Source organism: Chiloscyllium plagiosum, chromosome 8 (assembly GCF_004010195.1).
Source record: "Chiloscyllium plagiosum isolate BGI_BamShark_2017 chromosome 8, ASM401019v2, whole genome shotgun sequence".
Taxonomy (NCBI): domain Eukaryota; kingdom Metazoa; phylum Chordata; class Chondrichthyes; order Orectolobiformes; family Hemiscylliidae; genus Chiloscyllium; species Chiloscyllium plagiosum.
The window spans coordinates 106,737,964-106,754,854 of record NC_057717.1 but is presented as its reverse complement, the minus strand read 5'-3'; the positions used below and the strand labels follow the sequence as shown (position 1 = coordinate 106,754,854).

Sequence of the window (16,891 nt, the reverse complement as noted above, 5' to 3'; positions counted from 1 at the left end):
CCGATCCTGATTTTATAAACCTCTATAAGGTCGTTCTTTAGCCTCCAATTCGCCCTACAGCTCAAACCTTCTAGTCTCTGTAACAAATCTTTTTTTGCATGCTTTCCAGTTTAATAACTTGACCTATATCAAGGAAACCAGAAATGCACTAGACTCCAAATTTGGCCTTACCAATGTCTTGCACAGTCGTTACATGATGTCCAAATTCCTGTACTCAGTGTTCTGACCAATGAAGGCAAGTGTGCCAAATGCCATCTTCACCACCCTGTCTACCTGTAATGCCACTTCCAAGAAACTGTATGTGCACTCCTGGATCTCTCTGTTCAACAACACTCCCCAGTCCCCTACCATTAACTGTGTAAGTCCTGCCCCAATTTGTCTTAGCAAGACCCCGCATTTATCTGAGTTAAACTTCATCTGCCATCCTCGGCCCATTGGCCTAGCTGATCAATGTCTCTTGTACTCTTGGATAACCTGTCCACTATACCATCAATTTTGTTGTCATCTGCAAACTTACAATCCAGTTAATACCACTTAATACAGTCTCATCCTACCTCCAGAAGGGAAGATAGTGATGTCAAGGCTGGATAGGGAAGAATCAGAAATGAACAAAATGAAGGTGAGAGAATGATGAAATTGAAAAGAAATGTAATGAAGTTTTCCAGTTTAGGGCAGAGTAGAAAAAGGCATTGCTTGTGTCATACTATACTGGAAAAAGAGTTGATAGGAAGTGATACAGTGTAGGACTGGAATAAGAAATATTCCACGTAGCCCACAAACCAGGTATACCTTGGATCCAGTGTGGTTAACCTTGACTACAACTTTTATTTTAGTCAGTGAGATGAGTTAAAAGCAAAGAAGTTCAGCTGGATACAGATGAGGGGGGCACTGGATCAAAATTGCTTGGATCTCCATTGAAGGAAGAACTGGAACCTGTCAGGCCATCCTGATCAGAGATGAAGGTGTAGAGAGAGATCCATTACAGAATTCTGAATGGTCTGGACAGAGTGGACATTGGGAAGATGTTTCCATTGGCAGGAGAGATGAAGACCCGAGGGCACAACCTTAAAGTAAAGGGAAAACCCTTTAGAATGGAAATAAGGAGAAACTCTTTAGCCAGAGACTGGTGAATCTGTGGAATTCATTGTCACAGAAGGCTGTGGAGGCCAGGTCATTGAGTATATTTAGAACAGAGATAGCTAAGTCCTTGATTGCCAAAGGGGATCAAAGGTTACAGGGCAAAAGCAGGAAAATGGGATTGAAAAACCTATCAGCCGTGATTGAATCACAGAGTAGACTCGATGGGCTGAATGACCTAATTTCTGCTCCTATGTCTTAAAGGGAGATGTTGAGGACAGAGAGCTTTAGAGAAGTCAAATCAGTAAGGAGAGACTGGTGGTTCTGAATGAAGCATCACTTGGTGTGGCTTTGGAGCCCTATTCTGGACAGGTAGTTTCTGTCTCATTGGCTGCACAAATATGATCTGAGAAGATACACAATTCTCTGTTCTCTGCTTTTTGCTAGACTCTCTTCTCCAGCTGAGATTTTTGTCTTGACTTGCCTCTCTCAATGTCCTGAGAGAAAGTGAGGACTGCAGATGCTGGAGAGTCAGAGTAATCCTGATGAAGGGCTTATGCCCAAAATGTCAACTCTCTTGCTTCTCGGATGCTGCCTGACCTGCTGTGCTTTTCCAGTGCCACACTTTTCAACTCTTTCAATGCCCTTCCAAACAGAGAGCCTCCAGAGGTCACAGCTGTCAGGACTTTCTCTTAGTCTATGGCTTATAGCTTGCAGGTGTTCTTGTCCTGAGGTATGGACATCCAGGACATCATGACTTTATTGACCAATTCATTGTACAGCAGCTCTTTGGGTAAACAGTAGTCATAAATGTGTCTGAGCCTCTACAAGCATTGCTACTTAGCAATGAATCTCTGTTGATAGAATTAGCAATCCCCAGGACCTCTGAGTTGGTGACCTGCACTTGCCAAGAGCTCCTCCACCGTGGACTTAATATATAGCCATGACAGGTAGGCTTTCTATAGTGCCTAGAGCTTCCCTGGCGATTCTCCCTAAACTACAAATCAAGGTAGTGTTGCATATGTCTCTTCAACTGTTTGTTGCAATCAGTGATGATCTCCCTGTCTTTGTTTTCAATGGAACTGTTCTCTTTACTGAAGGACCTGTTGCCTTTTTGATCACTTCAAATGTGCCCTGACATTCCTGCATTCAAGAACATCTGGACATTTCGGCATGTAACCAGTAATTATTGGTACATCACATTGTAATCTGTTTAACTTTATTTCAAATGGCTCTTAGTGCATTCAGAATATCCTCACTCCAGTCTGTCACAATTTATTTCCATAAAAGGACTGGACCGGGGGGGGAAATGGACCCAAGATAGGAACAATTCAGTTCAATGAGGTAGGTGCAGACTATTGAGGTTTATTGATGTGAATAGGGCTGTCATGTTGAAGGAAACCATGACCTTGTTGTCCTCTGTTTTGTTGTTTTTGATGATGTGAAAGAATTCTGGGTGGAGTAGATTGAGTGACGTGAGTCTTCTACTCGGTGTTTCAGTTTACGGTGAAGTTCCTTGGCTAATCTGTCTGACGGTGTGCTGGGGAGTGAGACTATAGGTCTGAGGGAGGCCCTTGGTTTGTGTATCTTTGGTAACCCATAGAAACGGGGTTTGTTAGATCCTTTAGGTTTCATTCTTTGGAGGTCTGTCTTGTTACTTTCACCTGTCTTGTGGATGTCTTCAATGTCACTGTAATATGGTTTTCTTGGTTTGTGGAGTCGGGTCCATCGCCACCTTTTAGTAGGTGTCAGTATCTGCGAGTAGTGTGTTTGCTTTTTCAATGTATTGTGTTCTGTTCAGGATGACGGTCATGCGTCCTTTGTCTTCCAGTAGGATTACAATATTTCTGTCTTTTCTGAGCCCTTCCAGTGATATCCTTTGCAGTGTGTTGAGGGTGTTCCCTTCTTTCTTTCTGCTTGTTGTTGGTGCTACTAAGCAGAAAGGGGTAGCACAGTGGCTCAGTGGTTAGCACTGCTGCCTTAAAGCGTCATGTACCCGGGTTCAATTCCAGCCTCAGGCAACTGTCTGTGTGGAGTTTGCACATTCCCCCGTGTCTTGTGTGGGTTTCTTCCGGGTGCTCCGGTTTCCTCCCATGGTCCTAAGATGTGCAGGTCGGGTGAATTGGCTATGCTAAATTCCCCTTTGTGTTCAGGATGTGAAGGTTAGGTACATTAGTCAGGAGTAAATATAGGATGGGAGAATGCGTCTGGATGGATTACTCTTCAGAGCGTCAGTGTGGACTTGTTGGGTCGAAGGACCTGTTTCCACACTACTGATTCTACTGTCTGTCTGATGGCCTGCTGGGTTTCTTCAGTACGTCCGTTGTCTTTCAGGGTTAATTCCAGTGTTGCTAGGAAGTCCTTTTTGTTCACATTCCTGTGGTTGAAGTTCATCCCTCGTACTAGGACAGCTTTCTCCGTGTCTGTGAGTGGTTGGTCTAACAGGTTCTTTATCCAAGCTTCTGAATTGTCTGTATTATTGCTGTGTGTGAGCTTGTCCAGTTTTTCTTGTAGGGTTAGTCTTTTCTTTGTCTTGGTCAGTTATTGTTTAGTGTTGATGGTTTGTTCTAGCATAATTGTCCATTCCTGGAATTTTTGTTCGATGTGACAGCCCTATTCACATCAATAAACATCACCCTGGCCAAAAAAACACTGGCTGCACTACTAGATGAGCCAAGGACACAAACACCTGACAACACCAACTACATCAGCAAGGACAGCATCCTCAAACTAGTAGACCTGTGCCTTAAAACCCACTTCGCCTTCAACAACAAGACCGACAATGGGACATCCATGGGATCACCAATATCAGGATTCTTGGCAGAAGCATTTATGCAGAGGTTGGAACAAACAGTCATCCCCACGATCCAGCCCAAACTTTGGGTCCACAGAACTAATTAGAAGAAACCCACAAACACATAAACAACCTCCTTAATGGAATAAAGTTCACCAAAGAGGAAGCGAACAACAACAGACTCCCCTTCCGAGATGGCACGTTAGAACAAAAAGCCAATGGAGAGCTGAAACCAGACCAAATACTCCACCACAGGAGCAATCACCCCAACACCCACAAACAGAGCTGCATCAGGACATTATTTAAATGAGCCACAACATACTGCAGCACCCAAGAGCTACGAAACGCCAAAGAAAACCACCTATACAATGTATTCAAGAACAACGGGTAGCCAGTAAGCACAGTCTGTTGATTCCTCCACAACAAACCTAAAGAAGAAGACACAACGTGTCCAGAGACTCTAGCCACACTACTATACATTAAAGACATCTTGGAAATAACAACAGACTACTCCGACCCCTTAGCATCGCAGTAGCCCACAAACCTTCCAATACATTGAAAAAGCTCTTGATGAATTAAAAGGACCCTTACCAACAACCAGCAGAACGAATGTCATATACAAAATACCCTACAAGGACTGCAACAAACATTACATTGGACAGACTGGCAGGAAACTAGCCACCAGGAAACATGAGCACCAACTAGCTACCAAAAGACACGACCAACTATCACTAGTATCCTTACACACAGACAATGAGGGACACCAGTTTGACTAGGAAAATACATTCATCCTGGGACAGGCCAAAGAGAGACACGCTTGGGAATTCCTAGAGGCCTGGCATTCAAACCGCAATCCATTTACCAACCTCTGAGAAAAAGAACCAGAAGTGATATCAACCACCACAACAGACCCAGACACATAAATAGAAAATGGGACAGAACACCAGTGCTTCACTGGAGGCTGACTGATGTTACCTAGCATGGTGATGAAAACGGGACAGAACACCAGTGCTTCACTGGAGGCTCACTGATGTTACCTAGCATGGTGAGGAAAACGTCTGAGAACAAATCTTCCAGCTCTGTGAGGAAACTTACAACCTGAACCACAACTTGAGCTACAAATCTTCACAAAAATTGCAGTCATGAATGTGTCTGAACCATTCCAAGCATTGCTATTTAGCAATGAATTAGCATTCCTCAGGATCCTCCCCTTCTCCCATACCGAGCAGATCCCCTCAACAGTGAAAATTGTCTTTCGGCAGACACTCTATTGGTCTCTCAGATAACCACTGAGGGGATTTTCTGAGAAAGTGGAGTTGTCATTGAACAGCAGGAGCAAAGTCCACAAAATACATGACCCACTGCTGCTCACATATGTATAACCTCCTCTGGAGGTCTGTAAACACCTCCAGCCACCACACGGCTCCCTAGGTCTGTAACCTCCTCTGGCCCCTACATATCTCCCTAGCTCTATAAACACCTCCAGTCTCTATATCCTTCCCTGTCCATAAACTCCTCTAAGTCCCTAAAACCCACCCCATCTCTGTAACCTCCCTATATTTCTAAACACCTCTAGCCCCAACAACCCTCCACTGCACTCATCCCTATCTCTGAAACTTCCTAAAGTTTCTACATCCCTCCCTATCAGTGTAATCTCCTCCAAGTGTTACAACCCTCTCCATCTCTGAACCTCCTCCTTCTCCAACCACCCTTCCTACCTCGAAACCTCTTACAGCCCTCTCTGTCTTTATAACTTCTGGCTTAAGAGCCCTCCCTAGCTCTGTAATGTCCTTCTGCCACAGTATCCAGCCCCATCTCTGTAACTGCAGCATCAACCAGAAGGGCCTCTTATCTCCCTTTCCTCCAATTTCTATATACAAACATATGGGTTAGTAGCAGAATGCGTTAGCTGTTTTATGTGACTTCAGCCTGCTCTGCCACTGAATATGATCATGGCTGTCCGATTGTAACCTCATCTCGACATTCCTGACTATTACCAATAACCTCCCGCTGCCCTTTGCTTAACAAGAATCTTTTCACTTTTGAATTAAAAATATTCAAGAAATCTGATTCCATCCTCTTTTCAGGAAAACAGATCCAAGGACTCACAGCTCTCTGAGTAAGAAGATTCTGCTCATTTCTGCCTTAAATGGGCAAGCCACAGGAGGAAATATCCACTCTACATCCATCCTGACAGGATCACTCAGGATTTTTGCATCTCAATCAAGTTGCATCTTACTCTAAATTATAGTTGATATAAACTCAGCCTGTCTGATTTGGCCTCATAAGTCAACTAACCCATTCCAAATATTAATCTAATTTTCTGAACTGCTTCCAATGCATTTAAATCTTTCTATAAATAAGGTGACCAATGCTATAATTCAGATGTGGTGTCACCAATACCCTGTGTAACTGGACATAAACTCCTTAAATGGAAATGGCTGAAGATCAATGTGGAGTATGATGAAGTGGGGCGTGAGGGAACCTGGTCCTGGTTCTATGAAGGAAGAAAAATAGTGCGGCCAGAAGTGTGGGAAATAGACCAGTCACAGCTGAAGGCCCAATCCACCATAATGGGGGTGAATCTGCAGTTAAAGAAGAACATGTCAGAAGCACTGCAACTGAAGGTGGTATCATTAGAACAGGAGAACAGAGACAGAGAAACTGAAAGAAAGAATGGAATGCCAACAGGAGACAGGATGCGAGGAAGTGGAGCTGAGCTGGTTTTGGGAGTCAGTAGGTTTGTAACAGGTTATTAGTGGATAGCCTTTCCCTGGAAATGGAGACAGAAGTCAAGGAAGGGTCGGATGAGTCAGACATGGATCAGCTGAAAGTGAGAGAAGTTGGAAGCAAAATTGATCATTTTTTTCTTTTCAGACAAGAGCAGGAAGCAGCAGTGATACAGTCATTGACGTACTGAAGAAAAGGTTATGGGAGAAGCAGGAATGGAACAAGAAATGTTTCTCAAACTCCCAGGCATAATATGAGTCCCATGGTCACTCATTGTATTTGCTAGAGGTAAAATAAGTTAAAAAAGAAGTTGAAAATGCCTACTTTTGCAAGAAATAGCATTTGAATGGGTCTCTTTCAGCAGCCATGTATTTGTGACAGGCAACATCTCAATAATGTTTTCAATGGTTTTGTTAATTAACATAACTCATGATTCCAAAAGAGCGGTTTTGGGTCCTGACTCAGTATTAGATAACGTATATTTATGATATCACAATCTGGCCCTTCTGCATACTTTAAGTGTATGAAGAGCATCCAGGTGCAAGCATGCTGAAGTACATGGGTCTTAGTCAAGTTGGATCCACTGCCATTTTCAAGAGTCCATGCTCCTGTCACAAAAGGAGGCCAATTTTGCTGACTATCTGTCTTTAGTGACATTTGCTAATTGAAATATGAATATTGTCAGGGAACTTTGAGAACTTCCCCCACTTCAAAATTAGGGCCATGCTATCTTTCACAATGGTCAGAGACCCAGGTAGTCTCAATCAAAACCAGTTTCCCTTATCTTGAGCTTAAATCTTAGCCAACATCTTTGGAGTAGTGTTTGAACATGATTCAGAGTAGCAACTAATTCCTATTTCATTATTAGTCTTGCTTTTGTAAATAATTACAAAACCTACAAAATATACAAGGGAACACACTCTTCATGAGCAGTATTTCTGTTAGGAGCTATTAGCTTCTGCCCCAGTAGGAATAAGATTGAGATCGCTCACCTCTCATTGTCAGCATGAACCTTACAGCCATCACTTGGAGCTTGATTAGAGCTGAATTATCAGACACGAAAGGGCAATATTCTGACCAATCGGTCCAAACAATCTCCCTGACCAGGGTATTAAATATTGCATGCTGGTCACCTGGACGGTCATGATCTCCCTCAGCAGAGATCACTCAAAGCCCAAAGCATTACCACAAGATGGTGGTTAATTCCATCTGCAAATAACAGAATTAAGTTTATGTAACACCTTCATCTCTATTCGACAAGAGTTACAGATACTAATAGTTTAAAATGAGAAGAGCTGTGACATTGTGAATTTAAATCCACCAGGTGGCACCCTTTAAACAAGTGTGATCCCGTGCAGTGAGGTTTCTGATGTTTGGCTTTATCAGGACAGATAGGAGGTTGGCCTTTGTGATTGTCCGGGCCGAGTTCACCACTCTCTGTAATTGTCTCTGATCTTAATGGTACAGTTACCATACCAGGTAGTGATACATCCAGACAGAATGCTCTCGATGGTGCACTTATAAAAGTTGGCAAGGATTTTCACCATCATGCCAAATTTCCTCAGCTGCCTGAGGAAGAAGAGATGTTGTTGGGCCTTTGTAAGCAGTGTGTCCACATGAAGAGTCCAAGAAAGCTTGTTTTGGATGCCCACTCCCAGAAGCTTGACACTCTCCACTCATTCCACCTCTGTGCTGTTAATGTGTAGGGGTGTGTGAGTAACATCCTGCTGAAAGTCAATAATGAGTTCCTTGGTTTTGCCGGCATTGAGAGCGAGGTTGTTCTCAATGCAGCATTTTTCCAGATCTTCCACCTACCTTCTGTAATCTGTTTCGTCGCCATCTGAGATTCGACCGACTATGGTGGTGTCATTAGTCAACTTGTAAATGGCATTAGTCTGGTATTTGGCGACACAGTCATGGGTATACAGTGAGTACAGTAGGGGATGAGTACACACCCTTGGGGGGCTCCAGTGTTGAGTGTTAGTGAGGATGAAATATTGTCCCAAGCCTCACTGATTGTGGCCTGTGGGTCAAGAAACTGACGATCCAGTTGCAGAGAGTGGGGCTCAGTCTGAGATCATTAAGTCTAATAATCAGTCTCAAGGGGATAATAGTGTTGAAGGTTGCACTGTAGTCAATGAGTAGAATTCTTACGTAGCTGTTCTTGATGTCAAGATGTTCTTGGGAGGAATGAAGGGCAAGTGATATGGCATCTGACATGGATCTGTTGATCCGATAGGCAAATTGGAGTGGGTCAAGAGTAGTGGGGAGGCTGGAGTTGATTACTGCCATGACTAGCCTTTCAAAGCACTTCATAACCACCGAAGTTAGGGCCACTGGGCGGTAGTCATTGCGACATGTTGCATGAGCCTTCTTAGGCACAGGGATGATGTTGGCCTCTTGAAACAGGCAGAGACAGTGGCTTGCTGCAGGGAGAGGTTGAAGATGTCCGAGAAGACCTCTGCCAGTTGATCTGTGCATGCTCTGAGTGCATGGCCTGGTACTCTGTCTAGTCCCATCGCTTTTCTTGGATTCACATGAAGGAAAACTGATCTGACCTCTGATGCAGTGACTGTTGGGATTGGTTCATCAGGACTTGTCAAAATAGGTGTTACCTCTCCGCCGAAATTCTGCTCATAGTGAGCATAGAAGGCCATGAGACAATCTGGGAGGGATGTGTCATCATCTGCTATCTTGAACTGTCTCTTTTTAGAGCCTGTGATGTCATTCAGTCCTTGCCATAGTCGCCAGGTGCCTGTCTGGGTCTCTAGTTTGGATTGGTATTGGTCCTTAGCTGTCTTAATGGCTCTGCGAAGGTCACACTTGGATTCCTTATATTTGAGTGGGGCTCCTGATCTGAAGGCCTCACGCCTGGTTTTTAGCAGGTTCTGTCTGTCCTGATTCATCCAGGACTTCCTGTTGGGGAGCACCCAGATTGATTTCCTCGGTATGCAATCCTCCACACACTTGCTGATAAAGTCTGTGACAGTGGTAGCGTACTCGTCCAAGGTACCTGCGGCCTGTTTGAACATGCCCCAATCAGCCGATTCCAGATAGCACCGGAGTTGATACTCTGCCTCCTCCGACCAGCACTGGACCTGTATCCGCGAGGGGGTCTCCTGCTTGAGCTTTTACCTGTAAGCTGGGAGAAGAAACACGGCATTGTGGTCGGAGTTCCCAAAATGAGGGTGGGGGATGGAGTGGTAGGCATCTTTCACAGTGGTGTAGCAGTGGTCTAAAATGTTTGGGCCCCCACACCAGGCTCTTAGCATTCAGCAAAGTATCCCGAGTAAGTCACTCACTTACTGGTTAATCAGTGACCCTGAACCCTGATATAACGGGCAATGTGGGGGTTTTGTTGTACAGTACTAATGTCTGAGCCTCTGGGCAGAAGATATGCTCTCAAGACCCATTCACCCCAGAGTTATGTCATAACATACTCAAACAGGTTGGTGAAATAAATAATATAATGGCAATGTGTACTTGGTTGGAGTGATACCTAGTGCATAGGAGTTGTGGTCGAGACTAATCATCTGTTCAGTTTTCTGTACGTGCAGGTTGTTGCCTTTTTAAAAATCAGATCTCATTGATCCTCTTTACACCTGCATCTTGTTTCCTGTCTGTATGTACTGCTCAGTTAGATCTCAGAATGAGTCTCCACTCACGATGAACAGAGATAACAAGCTTATAATCAAAAGTTCAATTTCCGGATTCAAATCACAAAATGTTTTGAAGATTGAATAGAAAAGGACATTTTGATCTTTTATTCCACATAGCCTTCACACCTGGCAAAGGGCACGTAAGGTTCTGAAATGTCATCAATATAGCATCTGTTGTTTTGGATGTATCGGTAAGGTGTCAGTCATCTGGAGGATGTAATTTCTCTAGTATTCAACTGTTGGCTACAACATGAGTGGAATTTTCTTGGATTTAGACCAGTGTCCAGTGAGGACAGACCTAAAGCACAGTGATGTTGTCAAATTGCATTAATTTCATTACTCAGGAACTCTACAGGTTAACTGGAGAAGATGGGACATTCTGATTACATTGTATCCGACTCCCTCTTTCTATCTGTCCACCTCTGTATGTATACGTCTGGCTGTGACAATATTTTTTCTTTTCATGCATTCATGGGAGATGGTCATTGCTGACTTGCATTTAGTACCCATTCCTATGGCTCAGGGGGGAGTTAAGAGGCAGCCACATTGCTGTGGGTCTGGAGTCGCATGTAGTCCAGACCAGGTAAGGAAGGCAGATTTCATTCCTAAAGGACATTACTGAACCTGTCCAGCACAGTTTTGGAATGATCCAGTTGGCCTATGGTCTCTGACAATAGCTTTTTATTCTAGTTTTTTCATTAAATTCTCCAACTGGGAGTTGACCTCATGTTGCTGCTTCATTCATGTAGATCTCAAGAGGACCATTCTACTTCTCTTGATTGTGTGGGTATCTGTCTGTCTGTGTATTGATGTGTGTCTCTGTATATGTTTATGTATATGTGTCCCTTCATGTGAGTGCCAGTCTGTCTGTGTGTGCTGTCTAACCATCACTCGGTATCCTTATATCACTCAAGTAAAATCACTGCAAGATTGTTGTTATAACTCATTTAATGCTCAAATGTATTTCAGGCTGCAGAAGCTGTCCCTATTCATCTTGAGCTGATACATCTCCCCATCACCACAACATGTCCCTGCACCTCAAATAACCACTTCGTCAGACGAATAATCTGACATGTGTGGTCTTGCAAAAATTACCCACATCCTGAACACAAATACTTTTTAAAAGACTTTTTCACACTGATATCTAAATTTACGAGCTCTGAGGAATTCACATTGAATTTGACAGCACAGAATAAGGTCATGGAGTCTGTGCTAGCTTTTTGAAAAACTTATATTATCACTGGCACCTTGATAATCTCTCCTCTCTGAGTATTTATCCTTCTCGTGTGTCAGCATTGACTCTGAACTCAGGAGGTTTTGGCTTGGCAGGTTCCACTCCAGAGAATTGAGCATCTACTGCGGCCTAACATACTCAGTGCACAAGGAGTGCTGGATGAGATGTTAAACTGAAGCCCTTTCTGCCCTTTCCAACATTATTTCAAAGAAGGGGTACTAGAGTTCGCTCTAGGCTCCTAGCCAAACTTTATCCCTTATCCACAAAAACAGATGATCTGGTCATTATCACATTACTGCTTATGGGAGCTTGCTGTGGGCAAATGGCTGCTGATATTTTTTGACAACTTCATTTCACAAGGATTTCATTGACTGTAACACACTTTGGTTATCTTGTGGTTGAGCAAATTCTTTCTTTTATTCCCTTTTGAAAGAAGTTTCAATATTTTCTCACCTGCTGGACAAGTTGTCACTCCTGATGAAGGGCTTATGCTTGAAACGTCGACTGTCCTGCTCCTCAGCTGCCGCCTGACTGGCAGTACTTTTCCAGCATCACACTTTTTGACTCTGATCTCCAGCATCTGCAGTCCTCATTTTCTCCTAGGTTGTCACTGTCTTTTCCAGTGGATTTGACACTGATTCCAGATGTCCTGCTCCACTCTTCCATTATCTAAACCTTACCCCTCCACAATACAGCCTCCATCTTCCCTTTCTTCCTCCAATCCAGCCCTCGTCTACATGACTGTCATCTCACTCCCTCCCTTCCCACTCCCCCTATCTCTATGAAGCAGTCAGAATGGCATCATCACTCCCTCGCTGATTGCCATGCCCCTGGCTCTGTAGTAGTTCCTGGGACTCAGTGCCCTGTTTACAGGGATTAGCACAAAGAGCCAGAAATTAAGTACAAGATATTGCCAGTGCATCAACCATGACACACTAGTGTCCATGTGTTATAACCTGTATGTCCTAAGATGATATTAAGACCATAAGACATAGGAGCAGGAGTTGGCCATTTGGCCCATCGAGTCTGCTCCTCCTCTATTCAATGAGAGCTTGGCTGATCAGATAATCCTCAACTCCATTTTCCTGCCTTTTCTCTCTTTTCTTGTCATCTGTTAGATTAAGATTCCTGTTCCAACCTCTAGGTTTTATGAAAATATTCCTGAAGAAGGGCATGTGCCCGAAACGTCGAATCTTCTGTTCCCTAGATGCTGCCTGACCTGCTGTGCTGTTCCAGCAATAAAGTTTCAGCTTTGATCTCCAGCGTCTGCAGACCTCACTTTCTCCTTTATGAAAATATTGAATTGTAGAAAAATGGGTGACACCTTCAGCCTATTGTGCCTGTGCAGGGTCTTTGGAAAACATACAATTCAATTCTCCCTCCCTGTGCTTTGCACATAACCCAACAGAATTTCTCCCTTCAGGTATGGAACAAATGGCAATTTTTGTTTGATTGGTTCACAGCATATGGGCATCACTGACTTCCCAGTGTATCGGAGGATTGTAGGGATACCTACAGAACTGTTACAGAGGATGTTCTAGGGCTTTGACCCAGCAATAGCATCAAACCTGGATATTGTCCAGGCTTTCTGCATTGAAGACTGCTTTAGTATCTGAGGAGTAGCAAAAGATGCTGAACATTGTGCAGTCAATAGCAAACATTCCCACTTCTGGCCAAACGATCAAGGGAAGATCATTAATAAAGCAGCTGAAGATGGTTGCACCCAGGAACTCAGAGGGCCCTCCTGTGGTGCAGAGGCAATGTCCATGCCCCTAGACTAAAAGGCCAGGATTCAAGTTCCACCTGCTCCAGAGGCATACAATAATAGGTTGATTAGGAAAAGTGGTTAAAAAATACACTGAAAAATTGGTGCTCTTGTTATGTGGTGTTAGTGTCCCTGCCTCTGAGCCAGAAAACTTCTGTTCAAGTTCCACCTACTCCAAATGTGTGTCACAATATTTCTCAGGTTGATTAGCAAATATTTACCCTGAGGAACTCCAACTGTGATGTCCTGGGATTGAGGTGATTTATTTCCAGCAACCACAATCATCATCTTTTAATGCAAACATATAGGGTAGGAGCAGGAGGAGGCCACTTACCATTTAATAAGACAATACCTGATCATCAAATCCACATTCCTGCCTATCCTCTGATGTGCTCGGTCAATCTCACACCTCCACCACATACCAGTAGCTATGTAGCAAGTACACTGCAACTGTATTAAACATGGCCAGGTCTCAAAGTCTAAAGGGAGTAGTCCTCAGTCAAATCAAGGGAGCTTACTTTCAGTCAGGAGGTCCCAAACAATAAGTCAAGGGCAGCTTCTAACATCATTCCAAGGATTGGATATGGTCAGTCTGTCATTTGGGTGGTTGGGGGTCCAAACTCCGACAGTTTGGAAAGTTGATGTATGTCAGCTCTGTGTATCTGGTGCAACCAGTCCAGGAAGTTGCAGGAAATCAGTCAGGAAGCTGCACAGAGATTGGTCAGGAACATGGCCAGTCATCAGTATTGGCTGGTCGTTCAAATCAGTCAACAGATGGGTCAAGGCCAATTCTGCGGCTCCATCCTTGAAAAGTCATTGGTTTATTATCAGGGCTTATTGCTACAGGAGGAAAGCTGGGGAACTCAAATGTGAGAATTGGAAAATGTATGCAGGGGTATTCCAATTTGGAAAGTAGGGCAAATCAATATATTTTGAAGGGGGACGATGATAGACCATTAAAGAACAATGCAGGGGGAGGTGAGTATCATCGACAGTCAGCAACACCCTTGCTTTGGTGAGATAGAGCACAACTATTATCTGGCATGTTGGCCCGATATAGCTGCAGTTGGGTGTAAAGTAAGCAGATGTAAATTTTGATAGATAGTTTGGGTAGGTGCTTGGGAAGCTCATAGCCAGTGGGGTTGGGGGTACTGGGAGGAGAATGTGTACATTTGGGAGTTCATCAAGGGTAAGAGGCTGAGGCTGAGACTCACTGCATAAAGCATGACAGCTGTTTCCTTCTATCATGCTGCAAATAACAAGTGCAACAGAACTGCAAATGGCTGCCATCAGACCTGGAATGCGTTTCATTTCGTGGGATGGGACTTCAACTATTGAAGATGTAAGGCCCTCCAAAGGTACATCAACATCATTACGCAGACAACCATACAGTTCAGCTGGAAGACACCTTCAAGCATTACCCATGTAATGATACCATGTCTTTAAGAGATGTTTTAAATGCTTTTTTGATGAAGAAAGGTTGACAGAGAGAGGTGACGAACAATTTACTTGGAGCCAATGAAATAAACAATTTGTGAAGTCTTGGGGTTTCTTTTAAAGTTGGAGCAATAGATGCGGCATGAATGGGTGCTGTCAAGCTCTCACAGAACAAGGATTTTTAGTTTTAGCTTTCAGTAGCAGTTGCTGATGGGGTCATAAAGCTGGATGTGGAAGCTGTTATTCTTCTCTCTGTTACAGCTAAGAGCTTGGGCTATGTTCTTGCTGCTAGAATTTCTTGTGAGACAATCTATTTTACTGAATTTGTCTTTGCCAAGGGTGTGTTTATGTGATATTACTTTGTTGGAACAGTTACTTAGTAATAGTCACAGAGTCATTGAGATATACAGCATTGAAGCAACACCTCACATTTATCTAAATCATACTCCATCTGCCACTCCTCAGCCAGTGGCCCAACTGATCAAGATCCCGTTGTACTCTGACGTAACCTTTTTTGCTGTCCACTACATCCACTACATTTTCACACGGATGATCCCTGGAATGACAGGTCTAACATATGAGGAACGGCTGAGGATACTGGGATTGTATTCGTTGGAGTTTAGAAGATTAAGGGGAGACTTAATAGAGACGTACAAAATAATACATGGCTTGGAAAAGGTGGATGCTAGGAAATTGTTTCAGTTAAACGAGGAGACTAGGACCCGTGGACACAGCCTTAGAATTAGAGGGGGTCATTTCAGAATAGAAATGCGGAGACATTTCTTCAGCCAGAGAGTGGTGGGCCTGTGGAATTCATTGCCACGGAGTGCAGTGGAAGCCGGGACGCTAAATGTCTTCAAGGCCAAGATTGATAGATTCTTGTTGTCTAGAGGAATTAAGGGCTATGGGGAGAACGCTGGTAAGTGGAGCTGAAATGCGCATCAGCCATGATTGAATGGCGGAGTGGACTCGATGGGCCGAATGGCCTTACTTCCACTCCTATGTCTTATGGTCTTATGGTCTTATCTCCAAGTTTGATATCGGCTGCAAATTTACTAACCATACCTCCTATATTCTCATCCAAATCATTTATATAAATGACAAAAAGCAGTGGGCCCAGCACCATCCTTGTGGCACACTGCTGGTCATAAGCCTCCAGTCTGAAAAGCAACCCTCCACCAACACCCTCTGTCTCATACCTTCAAGCCAGTTCTGTATCCAAATGACGACTTCTCCCTGTATTCCATGTGATCTAACCTTATTAACCAGTCTACCACGAGGAATCTTATCAAAAGCATTACTGAATTCCGTATAGAGCACGTCCACAGTTCTGTCATCATCAATTCTCTTCATTACTTCTTCAAAAAACTCAATCACGATAGTGAGACATGATTTCCCATGCACGTTGACTATCCCTAATCAGTTTCCAAATGCATGTACATTCTGTCCCTTGGGATTCCCTTCAACAACTTGCCCACTTCTGATGTCAGCCTGTGGTTCCCTGGCTTTTCCTTACCACCTTTCTTAAATAGTGGCATCATGTTCGCCAACCTCCAGTCTACCTAACCTGTGGTTTAAATTATCTTTTATTCTGTTAAGTTTTCCAGTAGAGTTATTCCAATTTAGAGTCATAGAGATGAATAGCATGGAAACAACTTCTTTTACTGTATTTTAACTATAGTGTATGAGTAAAGAGTATGTGTATGGATATGTGTTTTACTTCAAGACTGGTAGTTTGACCAATCAAATTGCATCCAAAATGCAACGTTTGGCACTCATCTTTAAAATAAGAAAAAGTTAGGGTCTTGGCTGTCTTCTTAATATATTTTGAAGGTATTTAGTCAGGTCTGTAACAAATTGCAGGCTTTTGTCGGGATCAAAATCTCTAATTCCAGGCTGGGTCTAAGATTGTCTGACTCAAAGGCAGTGAGTGGTGAGTGTCGGTACTTTTTATTTCAGAATTTGCGTTTGATTGTTTTAAACAGGGTGTGCCTTGTGTGGTGATGGCTCTTTCAGTCACTATGAATTTCCTAGGGGTGGAAGAAGTCACTTCAGAAGTTTTACAGAAAGTGAGCAAGGCAAAACCTTTGGAATTGGCAGACTTGCTGGAGTTGGAGTTGCCTTTGTCCATGTGTAAAGGGAAGGCAATTGCAGCAATAATTCGATATTTACGATTGGTGGAATAGTCATCAGAA

At 43.5% G+C, this 16,891-nt stretch overlaps 1 long non-coding RNA gene across 1 annotated transcript in view; it reads left to right on the top strand.

Moving 5' to 3' along the window:
- LOC122552320 overlaps positions 1-16,891 on the top strand; it is a 45,404-nt gene that overhangs the window by 1,678 nt on the left and 26,835 nt on the right. Inside the window, exon 2 of the long non-coding RNA XR_006312356.1 lies at positions 14,523-14,617. This is a non-coding gene — a long non-coding RNA (uncharacterized LOC122552320). The remainder of the gene's footprint in view (positions 1-14,522; positions 14,618-16,891) is intronic.